Below are 13735 nucleotides of genomic sequence, written 5' to 3'. Positions count from 1 at the left end.
GTTTGTATCCACTCCAGCACAGTAAGTGCTCAATAAATATTAGACAAAAGAAGGAAAGATATTTAACAGTCCCTAACTTATCCATGCCTAGAGCATGAGACTGAGGTTTTTTAGAAGAGTAATGAGCATAAGGCAATGACTCTCAAACCCACTGATAAAAACTGGTGTGGAGAAGAGGTCCTGTAAATAGGGAAAAGAATAGGCCTACACAAAGCAGAAAGCTTCAAGCTGGATTCTGATAATAAGAAGGAAAGATAGACCAGATCAGCAAGTGAAAACTTAGTACTTGGCACATAACAGGCAGTTGCTTGATAAAATATTTAGCAATAATAACGTTAGCTGCTCAAGGTGAAAGCCTTATAAATATGCCTGCCTCATGCTGTCCTTAACCAGGGTTCAGACTTAATAGGTAGAAACGTACTCAGTTTGATAAATATTTCAAATGCCTTTTAAATGTAAAGCTCTGTGGAAGATACAAAAAGGGAGAGTTTATAAATTGTTTTTCTCACACTTAATCCTCCTAGCAACACTATGATGCACACAGAAGCTGAGGTTCAGTGTAATAAAAATAACTTGAGCAAAGTTCAACATTAGAAAGAGAAGAGGTTTGGATTTAAATAGATCTGCCTGATTCCAAAGTCCATGCTTTTTCCAGTTCAGCTAAAGTCCTTGTCTTCAATTCCTACAATGTGGTAGGGAAGACAGACATACAAATAGATCAACGAGGCAGAGAGAAATAAATCACTTAGCCATCTGAATAACTTTAAATGAGTAGCGCATACCTTGAATGCTTGTGTTAGAACCATGTCAAAGTCATCTGAACTCCACCTCTGCAACTTTTATAGGCCACTTCCCAGTTGTGTATTTCTTCACTACTTTCAATGACAGATTTCTCAATTCTCTCATTTTGCCTCTGTCACTCAGCTCTTTCTCTTCACCTACACCTTGACAACCTTGCTGGAAAGTGCTCTACCAGCTATAACTTGGGCATGATTCCCAGATGTGACTCCCTGGGTTCTCCCTCCAAACCATATGCCCTGGAACACAGCCAAGAAATAAAAGTAGGATGGGCTGAGCTGCCCCTAGCAGGTCTTTACTTCTCACAGCCTGCCTCAGGATTCTACCTGTATTTCCTGTTGGATGTAGGTGGGAAAGAAGGAGCTGGAAGAAAAATGACCAGAGAAGATACAACAGTCCTACTCCCTTGCTGAGGGGTAGGGTTGGGGGGTGCAGAATTAGGTGGGTGCTCAGCTATCAGTTACTGTCTCTGCTCCCATGGCCTAAGAAATCTTAAGCAGTCCTGCTTCTGGCTTCAGATGCAAATGTTACACATCATATGTTCCTAATTAATGATGGAATCAGAAAAAGCGGCATTTTAGATTAATGCAGAGCTATATTCAGACAGTTTCCTGCTTATTGAATGCTTTAGGCTCCTAGACTCAGTCAAATAATGTGTTTAATGATGACCCCACTTGCCATGGTCAACCTTGCTATTGATGAACTTAGAGAATTTGATTTTATTAAGTGTCTACCCAGAATATATGTTCTCTTTCCTGCTTGCAGGGGAAGGAAAGGTGAAACTCACTTCTGCATCTAAACCAGGCTCTTGAAACACCAAACACTGGCACAGACTCCTGAACCCTGGACCCCACTTGTCTGGGAGAGGGCATGTCACATGTAGCAATATTTAATCAATACCTCTAAAAAAATTATGGTTTTTGTGACTACAAATTACTGATCACTCTACAATGAATCTACCTTAAGTCCTGTTTTTTTGTTTTGTTTTTTCTGTTTGTTTTTTTTTTTTGCGGTACGCAGGCCTCTCACAGTTGTGGCCTCTCCCGTTGCTGAGCACAGGCTCCGGACACGCAGGCTCAGCGGCCGTGGCTCACGGACCCAGCCGCTCCATGGCATGTGGGATCTTCCCAGACCGAGGCACGAACCCGTGTCCCCTGCATCGGCAGGCGGACTCTCAACCACTGTGCCACCAGGGAAGCCCTTAAGTCTTATATTTGAACATTATTTTGAATAGGTTATACATCTATATAGTTCAAAAATCAAAAGTACATAAAAGGAGATACATTGAGATGTCTCATTATCACTCCTGCCTCCAGTGACCACAGGCCCTCTTGCCTCCTAGAAGTAACAACTTTTATTAGTTACTTGTTAATCTTTCCAGTGTTTGTTTACGCAAATAAAAGCAAATATGAATATTTACACAAAAGATAGCACCTATTTATTTTTAACTTTATCCTGTAAATCTCTCATTACCAGTACAATATTAGTTTATAGAAATCCTTCTGTTCTTTCTTACAGCTCCATGGTATTCCCAGGTCACTTTTTTTGTGGTAAAATATATATAACATAAAATTTACCATTTTAACTATTTTTAAGTATGCAGTTCAGTGGCATTAAGTACATTCATATTGTTGTGTAAGAACCACCACTGTACCCTTTCTCCAGAATGTTTTCACAAACTGAAACTCTGTGCCAGTATGCATCTCCCATTCCCAGCCCCTGGTATCTGCTATTCTATTTTCTGTCTCTATGAATTTAACTATTCCAGGTACCTCATATAAATGGATCTGTTCAATATTTGTTCTTTTGTGTCTGGCTTTTTTCACTTAACATGTCTTCAAGATTCATCCATGTTGTAGCATGTATCAGGATTTCCTTCCTTTTTAAGGCTAAGTAATATTTCATCGTATGTACACACCACATTTGCTTATTTATTCATCCCTCCCATCATCCTATGGACATTTGGGTTGATTCTACCTTTTGGCTATTATGAATAATGCTGCCTTGAAGACTGATGTACAAATATCTGTTTGAGTCCTTGCTTTCAATTCTTTTATATACTCAGAAGTAGAATTGCTGGACCCTATAGTAATTCTATGTTTGATTTTTTTTGAGGAATTGCCATTCATTCAGGTTACCTTTTAATATGACATATAGGAGGGAAGAGGGTAAAGTTTGCAACTGCATGCATTTACTAGAAAATTTCCCCTTATCCCCCAAATTGCATTATATAGCAACATACACTTTCCATTTCTGCATACCTACTATGCCTTTTCTACCCTACAGGTCTTTTTGTTTTTCGGCCACACCACACGGCATGTGGGATCTTAGTTCCCCAACCAGGAATCAAACCCGTGCCCCCTGCAGTGGAAGTGCAGAGTACTGACCACTGGACCACCAGGGAATTCCAACCCTTCAAGTCTTTATAAGTCACTAAATATCAATGTGAAGGCAGGCTGAGGCTAATAAATAGCAAACTATGTCTGTTTCATTCCCTCTCCTAATTCATTTTTCACTCTATAGCCAGAGTGGTGTTTAAAAACTACAGAGTTGCAGCCATAAAAAAAGAAGGAAATTTTGCCATTTGCAGCAACATGGATGGACCTGGAGGGTATTATGCTAAGTGAAATAGGTCAGACAGAGAAAGACAAATACTGTCTTGCATGTGGAATACACTTACATGTGGAATCTAAAAAATACAACAAACTAGTGACCACAATGAAAAAGAAGCAGACTCACAGATATAGAGAACAAACTAATGGTCACCAGTGCAGAGAAGTGGGAGGGGAAATATAGGGATAGGGGATTAAGAGGTACAAACTATTATGCATAACATAAGCTACAAAGACATATTGTACAACACAGGGAATACAGCCAATATTTTATAATAACTATAAATAGAGAATAACCTTTAAAACTGTGAAAGACTAATACGCCTGTAACATATAATATTGTACATCAGCTATACTTCAATTAAACAAAAAGAAATCGATCATCTCTGTCACTAGGGACAGAACTGAGGAAGTAAAGCAAGAGATAAGGCAAAGGGCAAATAATAAGGAGGCTTGTAAGCCATGCAGAAGTGTCACCAGCGAGGTTCTCCAATATTACTAGAAACATGCTGGGTACGGTGGGTTAGTGGAGAAGTCAGCTGATATACAAGGTACCACGCTGTGACTTTCTTCTGTGCATGTCTCATGGTCGGGCCACTGAATGAGTGACTTTGGGGGTGATGGAGTTTAGGATGACTCAGATTTGACTTCCCTGAATCATCTGTACTTGATATGTATTTATATTAGTAGACTTGATATGTATTTATCTTAGTATACTTGATATGTATTTGTATTAGTATACTTTTATACAGTATTAACTGTTTACATCCACCTCCTCTAGCAGACCATAGGCTTTTTGAGGACAAACACAATTTTAAATATATCTCTACAGGGACTAGCACAATGTGTGGCATGTAGAAGTGATCTCATCCAGTTTGGAGGCTTTAAATGTCACCTGTACATATTAACTCCCAAATGTTTATTTCTAGCCCACACAGATTCCCTGAAGTGCAGCTACGCATGTATATATAACTGCCTCAACATCTCTACTTGAATGGCTAAAAGCCGATACTGAGGTTGTGATCTCCACCTCCCCTGCCCTCTTCTCCAACTGCTCTTCCCCAATCTCAGTTAGAAGCAACTCCATCATTCCAGTTACTCAGGCAAAAAAAATCTCATCTACTTTAGCTCAATCCTCAATATCACCTCCTCAAGTCTTCTACAGTCCTTCTATTTAAAATGATAACCACCCCTCTGCATCTTTATTTTTCTGCAAAGTACTATCACTATCAAATATACTATAGTTCTATATCCCTTATCTATAATTCTAGAGAGCTCAGAAAACCAAAAGCTTTCTAGTAACTCAGGTAAGAGAAAAAATTTACACTTCAGTGGAAAAATGCATTGTCAAAGGCACATCATTTCAGGTTATCTGATTCTGATTCTATGGAAGCTATTTTACAACTCTGTACATTATAGATAACTGACAATGATGCAGAATAAGTCATGTCTATCTACACGCAAATTCTGTCCTGTCCAGTAGATGTTCGTTGACTTCCCTCTCCCATTGTGGGAGATGCTAGTTTTGCCTTAATTTGCACATCATTTCAATATTCCTGATCTATAAATGTGTTTGTCCTATGAATTCTTCTTTGAATGGGTTATAACATCTACTTGGTTCCTTCATTTAATAAGTTAAATAAAATCTTTAAAATGTGTTCATTTTACATCTGGATCACAGTCATAATTTTACCTATTTTGAAAACTCCCCTTTAATACTCATTTTATAGAAGTATCTCATTTGCACTAACATGAAGTGGCTATAGTCTTTATTTAGTCCATTGAGTGTGAATGCTAATACTTTTATTATAAAAGAAATAATAATAGGTTTGGTTACTGCATCAGAATTCCCCCTGGGTGTTAGGTAATACATAATATATATACCACATTATCTTCCTAACAATAATTTACTTTATGTTATTGTCTGTTTCTCTCCATTAACATATAAACTCCATGAAGGCAAAGTTTCCACTGGTTTTATAACCCCAGTGCTTAAAATGGTACCTAGCACACAGTAAGTACTCAATAAATATTTGTCAAAAGAATTAAATCTACTGAACTTACCTGGTTCTTACAAAATCAACCAGTAAATAGCTTGGAATATTATAAAACGTTGCTATCCTTTCAAAAGGCGTTTTGAGAGATTTTGTTTTTAATAAATTGAATAGACTGTGTCTAAAATAGTTCTTCTAGGGACTCTAACTTTCCACAAGCTCCATTTACTTTAGGCTTAAAAAGGAATTTTTCTCTCAACTAGCACCCACTCTAGCAAAAGTATGAGTGCTGGCTTGATGTAAAGAGCAGAAACATAGCTCTTAATAGCTCAGGGTGAGATATTTAACCTGGTACAGAACCGAAAGAGCCCCTAAGGGGTACTATGAGGGTGTTCCTTGAAAGGACTGTGAATGTAATAAATGCTACAAAATCCTGAAGAAAATGATACATAGGGGGCTTCCCTGGTGGCGCAGTGGTTGAGAGTCCGCCTGCCGATGCAGGGGACACGAGTTCGTGCCCCAGTGCAGGAAGATCCCACATGCCGCGGAGCAGCTGGGCCCGTGAGCCATGACCACTAAGCCTGCGCATCTGGAGCCTGTGCTCCGCAACGGGAGAGGCCACAACAGTGAGGGGCCCGCGTACCGCAAAAAAAACAAGATACATAGGAACAGAGAACAAAGGGAGACACACTGAGGAACTAATAAAGCACAGATTAATCAAATCACTGTTTACTTTCAATGCTAGCAAAAATAAATACACTAGGCCCTAGACAAACGCCACATGAAAGTGTATTCTGTCTCTATTTACTGAAACAAACAAAAAAGTAAATTTCTCTACTGCTATTTACTGAAGAAACAAATGAGCAAAAACAGTAAACAACACAAATGGCCAGCCAATAGTCAGAAAACTGATAATTATGGTATATCCACGTATCACAGTCTCAAATATATATGCCAGAAGTTTTTAAATACGTGAGAAAAGACTTTTGCTTTAATGCTATAATAAAAGGCTGTGTGGTGATCGTTTTGTAATGTACAGAAATATCGAATTACTATGTTGTGCACCTGGAACAAAGAGAGTATTGTAGGTCAATTATACTTCAATTTTTAAAAATCAGAGAAAGGGAAAAAAATGTGTTTTTTTCCCTAGCCAAGAACACTGGTACAGAATTTCCCATTTATTTGCCTTCATCAGATTTAAATTTCATCTTTTATTTTGGAGGAGGGTGAAGGGGATCAGAATATGCCACTCCAAAATATGACACTTTGGCATAAGAATGATTTTGAGCTGAAGGCATTTGACATTCAACAGATGCAGAAAGGAGCCTTCCTGCAGCTTCCCTTATCTGACTAAAAGTAGAAACTCTAAGAATTGAGGACTGCCATAAATCCCCTCTCCCAGGGAAGTTTTATGACCATGAAGAAGACATAAAGTCAGCATTGCCTTGGACCAGCACAAACAAGCCTGCTAAGACAGCTCTTATCTTCCATTGGTTTCCCCTATACATTTACCTTCCCACAGTTTGCAGCCCCTAGAAGTCTAAAAACCCTTTCCTTTGTCTTGTAATGTCTCTGAAATTTATTGCTCTTTGTTAAAAATGACATCAGGTCTCAGGCCTACCCATTTCTTGGCATCTTCATTTCTTTTCTAGGAAAGCCCCTGTGTCACACAAAACTTAGCATCAAATAAAATTTGTATGCTTTTCTCTTGTTAAAAAATAAATTAAAATAAATAAAGGCTGCAAAATATAAAATATGTTTATAAACCAGGAAATATACCAAAACGTCAACATAGTTATCTCTGGGTAGTGGGATTATGTGTGATTTTTCTTTCTTCCTATTTTTCTACTTTACAAGTTTTCTAAATGAGCGTTACTCTTATAATGTACACATACACGTGAGCACGCGCGCGCACACACACACACAGAAAAGATAGCTCTTTCTCTCCAGAAATCTACCCGCTAAGATATCAATACTATCATGCTAGCTAAGCTTCTTACACAGTTGATCTGAGAAGGGATAAAAGAAAGGAGATGATCATGCTTGTACTTTCCTGAATTCTTGGCAAAATCAGATTTTACCAACGGAGTTTAATCTCTTGTCACACAAATACTTGTTCAACATGACATCATGCAACTACAAATATGCTTTAATCACATAAAGAGCAGTTAAGTACAGCATGATTTTCCTGTGAAAATCCCACACTAAGTGATAACATCCCCTGTGCCAGACACTTACAGAGTACTAACGTGATCCAAAAGGAGCCTAATGAAGAATGTGCAGTGGGCATGCCAAGACTTTTATCTGATCCCCCTTCCAGGGCATCTAAGTGACTATTTAAAGTGTCTACTCTTCACTATCCTAAACATAAAACAATCTAAAGCTATAATCCTAAACTTTTTTCTCTAAAGCACTGTTTAGGATCCTGACTCCATTGAGCCTTGTGCTAAATTAACATTTACAGAATCCATTTGTATTTTTATCCACACATCTTTCTTCCTCTTTCATCCGTACTTTCTGTTCTCCAAGTCTCTGATGCCCCCAGGGCTTCTAGATTTTTCCTTTTCAGGGTATCTCATTGGAAAGGGTCCTCTTATACTTCAATAACTCACTTATCTCAAAGTAAATCCAATTTTTTATTCTTATTTGATCTGTTATAAGTAATGGTATGATTCATTTGACCATTGATCTTTATTTTTAGAAAACTTTATTTTAGAGACTTCCCTGGGGGCACAGTGGTTAAGAATCCGCCTGCCAATGCAGGCGACAACAGGTTGGATCCCTCGTCCAGGAAGATCTCACATGCCGCGGAGCAACTAAGCCCATGTGCCACAATGACTGAGCCTGCGCTCTAGAGCCCATGTGCCACAACTACTGAAGCCCGCGCGCCTAGAGCCCGTGCTCCACAACAAGAGAAGCCACGGCAATGAGAAGCCCGTGCACCGTAACAAAGAGTGGCCCCTGCTCGCCGCAACTAGAGAAAAGCCCGCGCGCAGCAACGAAGACCCAACACAGCCATAAATAATATTCTTTTTTAAAGAAAACTATTTTAGAAAGCACTCGTGGAGTGTATCTTTTTTTTTTTAATGTGTAACCCTCCCCTCTCTGCAAAACAAAAATGACGATAAATGAGGCAACGTACTTTATGGCAAATAGGAGATTCATCTAACTTCAAAATGCCCCAGCATTCCTAAACTGAAATTTTAAAACTTACATTTTGAAACCTGACACTTTCACACCTGTGACAACCTTTTTGCAAGGACTTTACAAGCACGTAGATACATTATAACCTTCCAGCAGGTGGCACTCATATGCTGAAGAGGGGTCTATAAAACAGTTAACCAGCCCTGGTTCAAGGCGGCCCTAAATTTTCTGCTTTATTTTACTCTAGTGACACTGCTTAGGTACCAGTCAGAAGCTTCAAGGAGGTCAATGTTCCCCGTCGCCACCCGACAGAAGTAATAGTGAGGTAGCAGGTATAATGCAAAAAGTACAGATTTTAGAATTCAGAGACCTGAGTTTAATCCCTGGCCCAGCTCTATGACATAAAGCAAGTTGCTTAACCCCTCTAAGCATTATGAAGGAATAAAAATATCTACTGACAAACATACAGCTTCTGTAAGGATTAAAAAAAATATACATTAACTACATAACACAATGCTTAGAAAATATTAAATACTTGACAAATTATAGTTATTACTCTTATACCTACCACTATTGGCAAGAACGTTGTGAGGACTAAATGAGATAACAGATGTAGAATGCCTGGCATGCTACAAGTTCTTGACAAACAATAGCTGTTACTTATGCTGTACATGAGTGAGAAAGGTTAAGCACTCCAGGCAGTCAGAGATACTTGTTTGAGAGATGCTGCAATGGGAAATGCCATCTCATCTCCTTCCCAAAGTGCCTAAAACACTCCTCTAGTAGATTCTATAATAATAGTATAGCTATAGGAAAGTTATTTCGCTTTCCATTTGCAACAAACAATCTAGTTTCCTCTTCTCTGACTTCAAGTACTACACGTACTTGGTCTGAGAAAGATATTTGAAACCAAGTGCAGTCTGTAAGAAATAAGTTTACATCCCCTTGACTACAAGAGCATATATGTTCTTTTAAAATATGAGTATTTAATTTTTTATGTAACATACTCCATATGAGAAAATTGGATACACTTCTTGGATACAGGAAACTGGTTGAATAAATTAAGGTCCATCCCTACAGTAGAATATTATATAGCCATTAAAAAGAATGCAGTAAGAATAAGATAGACCTGTATTTTTGGTTTGGAATGATTAATAAGATATAGTACTAAGTGATAAAGATGGAACAGAATATATAGCATCCCTTGGTATTTTTAAAAGATATACATACATGCTGGTATATGCTTAAAAAGCACTGGTAAGGCCAGAGGTCAGCTACAGTAGTTACTTTTCAATGGCACTCTGAGTATATAAACTTTAAATACAAAAAATAAAACAGATACAAATCAAAGTAAAGAGTTTACAAAGTAAAACCTAAATTATCTGGAATTCTCAGGGGCATTTTGATTCATTGAGGGGTAATCAGAAAATCTTTCCTTGCTTCAATGATCCTTGCTGTAAACCTTCCCTACCTTCACAATTATCAAAACTAAATTTATCTTTGACTTTAGGCATATTTTTAGTGTTTTGGGGTTTCAGTAAATATGAACTCCTAACAAATGTTTATTTCCTCCTCATTTATCCTTTTTTCTCCTTGAAGTAAAATGAGGAGAAAAAAAAACTAACTTAAAACTCCTTATTTAGATCCTGCCTTCAAAAGAAAAAAAGTATTTTCTTATTCCCCTCTGTCTCTAGTCCTCTTTTCCTTCTCCTCTATTCTGCAGTCTCTTTTGATACCTTACCCATGTGTCCGAGGTTTAGCTGCTACTTCTATTGAGAATCTCAAACCTCAATCTTTACCCCTAATCTCACCCCTAAACTCTGACATCAGTTTCCAACTGTGCATTCTATACATCCATATGGAAATCCCACTGTACCTCAAAACCCACAGATCCAAAACTGAACATCACTTGCCCACCTCCACCCAAGAACAGTGGGTCCACTATTCTTGCAATCACACCAGTATGTCCCAATCACCAAGGCAAATTCAAAACCTTAAAACCAATCAGTGTTCAGTTACTGAAGAAGTGCTATATACTCCACCTTTTAAATATCACTCATGAATTCTCACCTTGAAAATTAAAATAAACCTTTAACTGGTATTTATACATGTGCTCTTGTCTCTGCCTGGAAACATCTTCCCTACCCTCTTCACCTGATTAACGCCTACTTGCTTTTTAGAAAGGACTAATTTATCGCTGCCTCTAAAAAGCCTTCCCTGAAACTCCTAGTCCAAGTGGGTGCCTCTCTCCTGTGTTTCCTTCCATCCTGTATTTCTCTTAACATGCCACTAATTAAATAAAATTATAATGTAGTTTAATTATCTATCTCCCCTAATAGATTGTAAGGTTCTAGAATGCAGGAACTATGTCTTCCATCTCTATATTTCCATTGTCTACAAGCCTGACACAGGGTTGGTATTTAACAAATGGTGGCTGAATTAATGAGTGATGATCTATCGCCTATCTTTTCACGCATTGACATGACATGCATATCGCCTACATCTCATGCACTGACATCAAGATATCTTCCTAAAATGAAGAGTCTAATAATGTTAATTCTCCCATCCTAAAATCTTAAATGGCTTCAAAGGTAAAACTCCCAAATAAAACATTCAAAACCATCCACTCCAAAGGCTAAATCTATATTTCCTACAAATAATTTATTGGCGGGGGGAGACTGAGATTCAAGATAAAACTGCACTGTAAAGATTTTAACCAGGGCTTCCCTGGTGGCACAGTGGTTGAGAGTCCGCCTACCGATGCAGGGGATACGGGTTCGTGCCCTGGTCCGGGAAGATCCCACCTGCAGCGGAGCGGCTGGGCCCGTGAGCCATGGCCACTGAGCCTGCGTGTCTCCGCAACGGGAGAGGCCACAACGGTGAGAGGTCCGCGTACCGCAAAAAAAAAAAAAATTTTAACCAGAAATGAGGCAGGTAGATAAGATCCAACTTAAGGACCAGTGAGCTTTGCCCTGATAAAGGGAATGTCATAACTGGCATAAGTTGTGGCCTTCACCTTTGGGATACTCCCTTTACAATCATCATGAATGGGCTCCCAAGGTCTCCATTGCACAGAATTCTACCCATTACCTATTGTCTCTTGTAAAGCCTTGCCCTGGGACATGGGGATGAGGCAGAAACATGATGGAAAGTACCCATCAGGTAGCAATGACTTTAAAAAGTCAAAATTCATTAATAAATATTTAAGTGCCCAGCAAATTTCAGGCACAGGGAGCCTCAGGGAGTTTATGGCCTAATAGAGACCAAAGAGAAGGCAGATAAAGCAAATAATTTTAAAACTATAATTATGATGAGGCTATTAAGAAAAATATAGAATATGCATATACAGCAAACATAACCTAGTCTGGAAAGTCAGAGAAGGTACTCCTAATGAAGTACGCTTGTTGGAAAGAGGGAACTGAGAATTACAGAGACTCAACCAGCAAGAAAAGTGTACTAGCAGATATTCTCATCATGTCATGAATATACTGAATCTAAGAACTCCTTCATTGCTCATCTTCTAGGACTAAATATTAAATGAAATCCCTACTTTATTCTAAATTTGCTATGGCAGACTTCTATCATATGTAATAGAGCATAGCTCTCTTCTTTCCAGATAAATATTTATAAAACCACTTATAGCACAGGACCTGGCACAAAGTAGGCACTCAACAAGTTTTCTTGAATAAGAAAATGAAAGCAATGGTACATGAATTGGTTTCTGAACACATTGGTTAGATGACATTTATCCCACATTGAGAGAATATTGTTTTCAAAACTGCCATTATCAATAAGAAACTGACAAACAGAATTAAGAATGTTCAAAAAAGTTAATGTCTGAAAAATAACTTGAAATTGGTAATTAATTAATTCAGCAAAATAATGTAGTAGTTTTATCTTAGATGCCCATAATAAACCTTATTTTTATCTCAGTGCACTCTCAAGCTATCTGGTTTTATATCTAACCCATATCTTTATAACTTGGTTGGCCAAAAAGTTCGTTCGGGTTTTCCATTAAGATGTTACAGAAAAACCTGAATGGACTTTTTGGCCAACCCAATACATTTCTAAAATGCACAGTTTACATTTTCTTTAGTAAAAACAGGCAGCCAAGTAGCCCTGGAATTCATCTCTTCCCCCCCCCCCCACGCCCCCCAGTTCCTAGACAGTACTGGCTGAGAATGTATAGGGAGAGGGTAAAGCTTTTGCTTTCTGAAGGAACTTGTCTAATGTGTATTATTAGATGTTCCACTTTTCAGAATGACTGGTCTGACAACCCACCCCAGATGCTACAACGAAATGTACTAACATTTACAATTTATAGCTAAGGGTTTTAATTAAGTATTAATGGCTAAATTATCAGTACCAATAATCCAATGTATTTCATATCACTGTGCTTCTAGAGAAGATAAATGCAGTGAAGTCAAGGCTCAAATAAATTAATCATTTGTAGTTCCTGAAGACCTCACAGGAATTTTAACAGTAGTAATAAGGAAAGCTACTAAATGATCTAACCAAAATATAATCCAGGAAATGTCTACTGTATTGTTTCCATTAAATAGAAAATCTACTTCCTTCCTACTCTGCTAAGAAATCTTTATACGTATTATGAGAAAACACAGAGGGGGATGAGTTTCCACAATGAAATAAATTACTTCTTTCTTTTAAAATTATTTCTTTTATTATTTTCTTTTAAACATCTACTAGATTTAATCAATAAATTCTATTTCTACTGAGTGTTAACTTTAATTTTTTTAAAATAACTACAATGTGACATATGTGGTTTTTATGAAAATATGTTAAACATTGTTTAGGAAAAAACTAGAAATCACCATAATAATTAAAATAGTTCAGGGCTTCCCTGGTGGCTCAGTGGTTAGGAATCCGCCTGCCAGTGCAGGGGACACTGGTCCGGGAAGATCCCATATGCCGCGGAGCAGCTAAGCCTGTGTGCCAGAATTACTGAAGCCCGCGTGCCTGGAGCCCGTGCTCCACAACAAGAGAAGCCACCGCCACGAGAAGCCCACGCACCGCAACGAAGACCCAACACAGCCAAAAACAAAATCAAAAAAAATAGTTCACAATACTATAACTTTCCATAATTTTGTGTTTATCAGAGCACATATGCAAAAAGGACAACATTAAAGTAAGCTTTCTGTGAATGATTTTGGAGCTTTGAAATTTAAT

General features: G+C 38.1%; 1 protein-coding gene across 3 annotated transcripts in view; it reads right to left on the bottom strand.

Annotated features, from left to right (window-relative positions):
* Window positions 1–13735, bottom strand: part of CDK19 (cyclin dependent kinase 19) — a 184977-nt gene that overhangs the window by 50994 nt on the left and 120248 nt on the right. The window lies entirely within an intron of this gene.

The sequence above is a fragment of the Phocoena sinus genome, chromosome 12 (genome assembly GCF_008692025.1).
Source record: "Phocoena sinus isolate mPhoSin1 chromosome 12, mPhoSin1.pri, whole genome shotgun sequence".
NCBI lineage: Eukaryota > Metazoa > Chordata > Mammalia > Artiodactyla > Phocoenidae > Phocoena > Phocoena sinus.
Note: the sequence above shows the minus strand (reverse complement) of the source record. Positions and strands in the feature narration are given on the sequence as shown.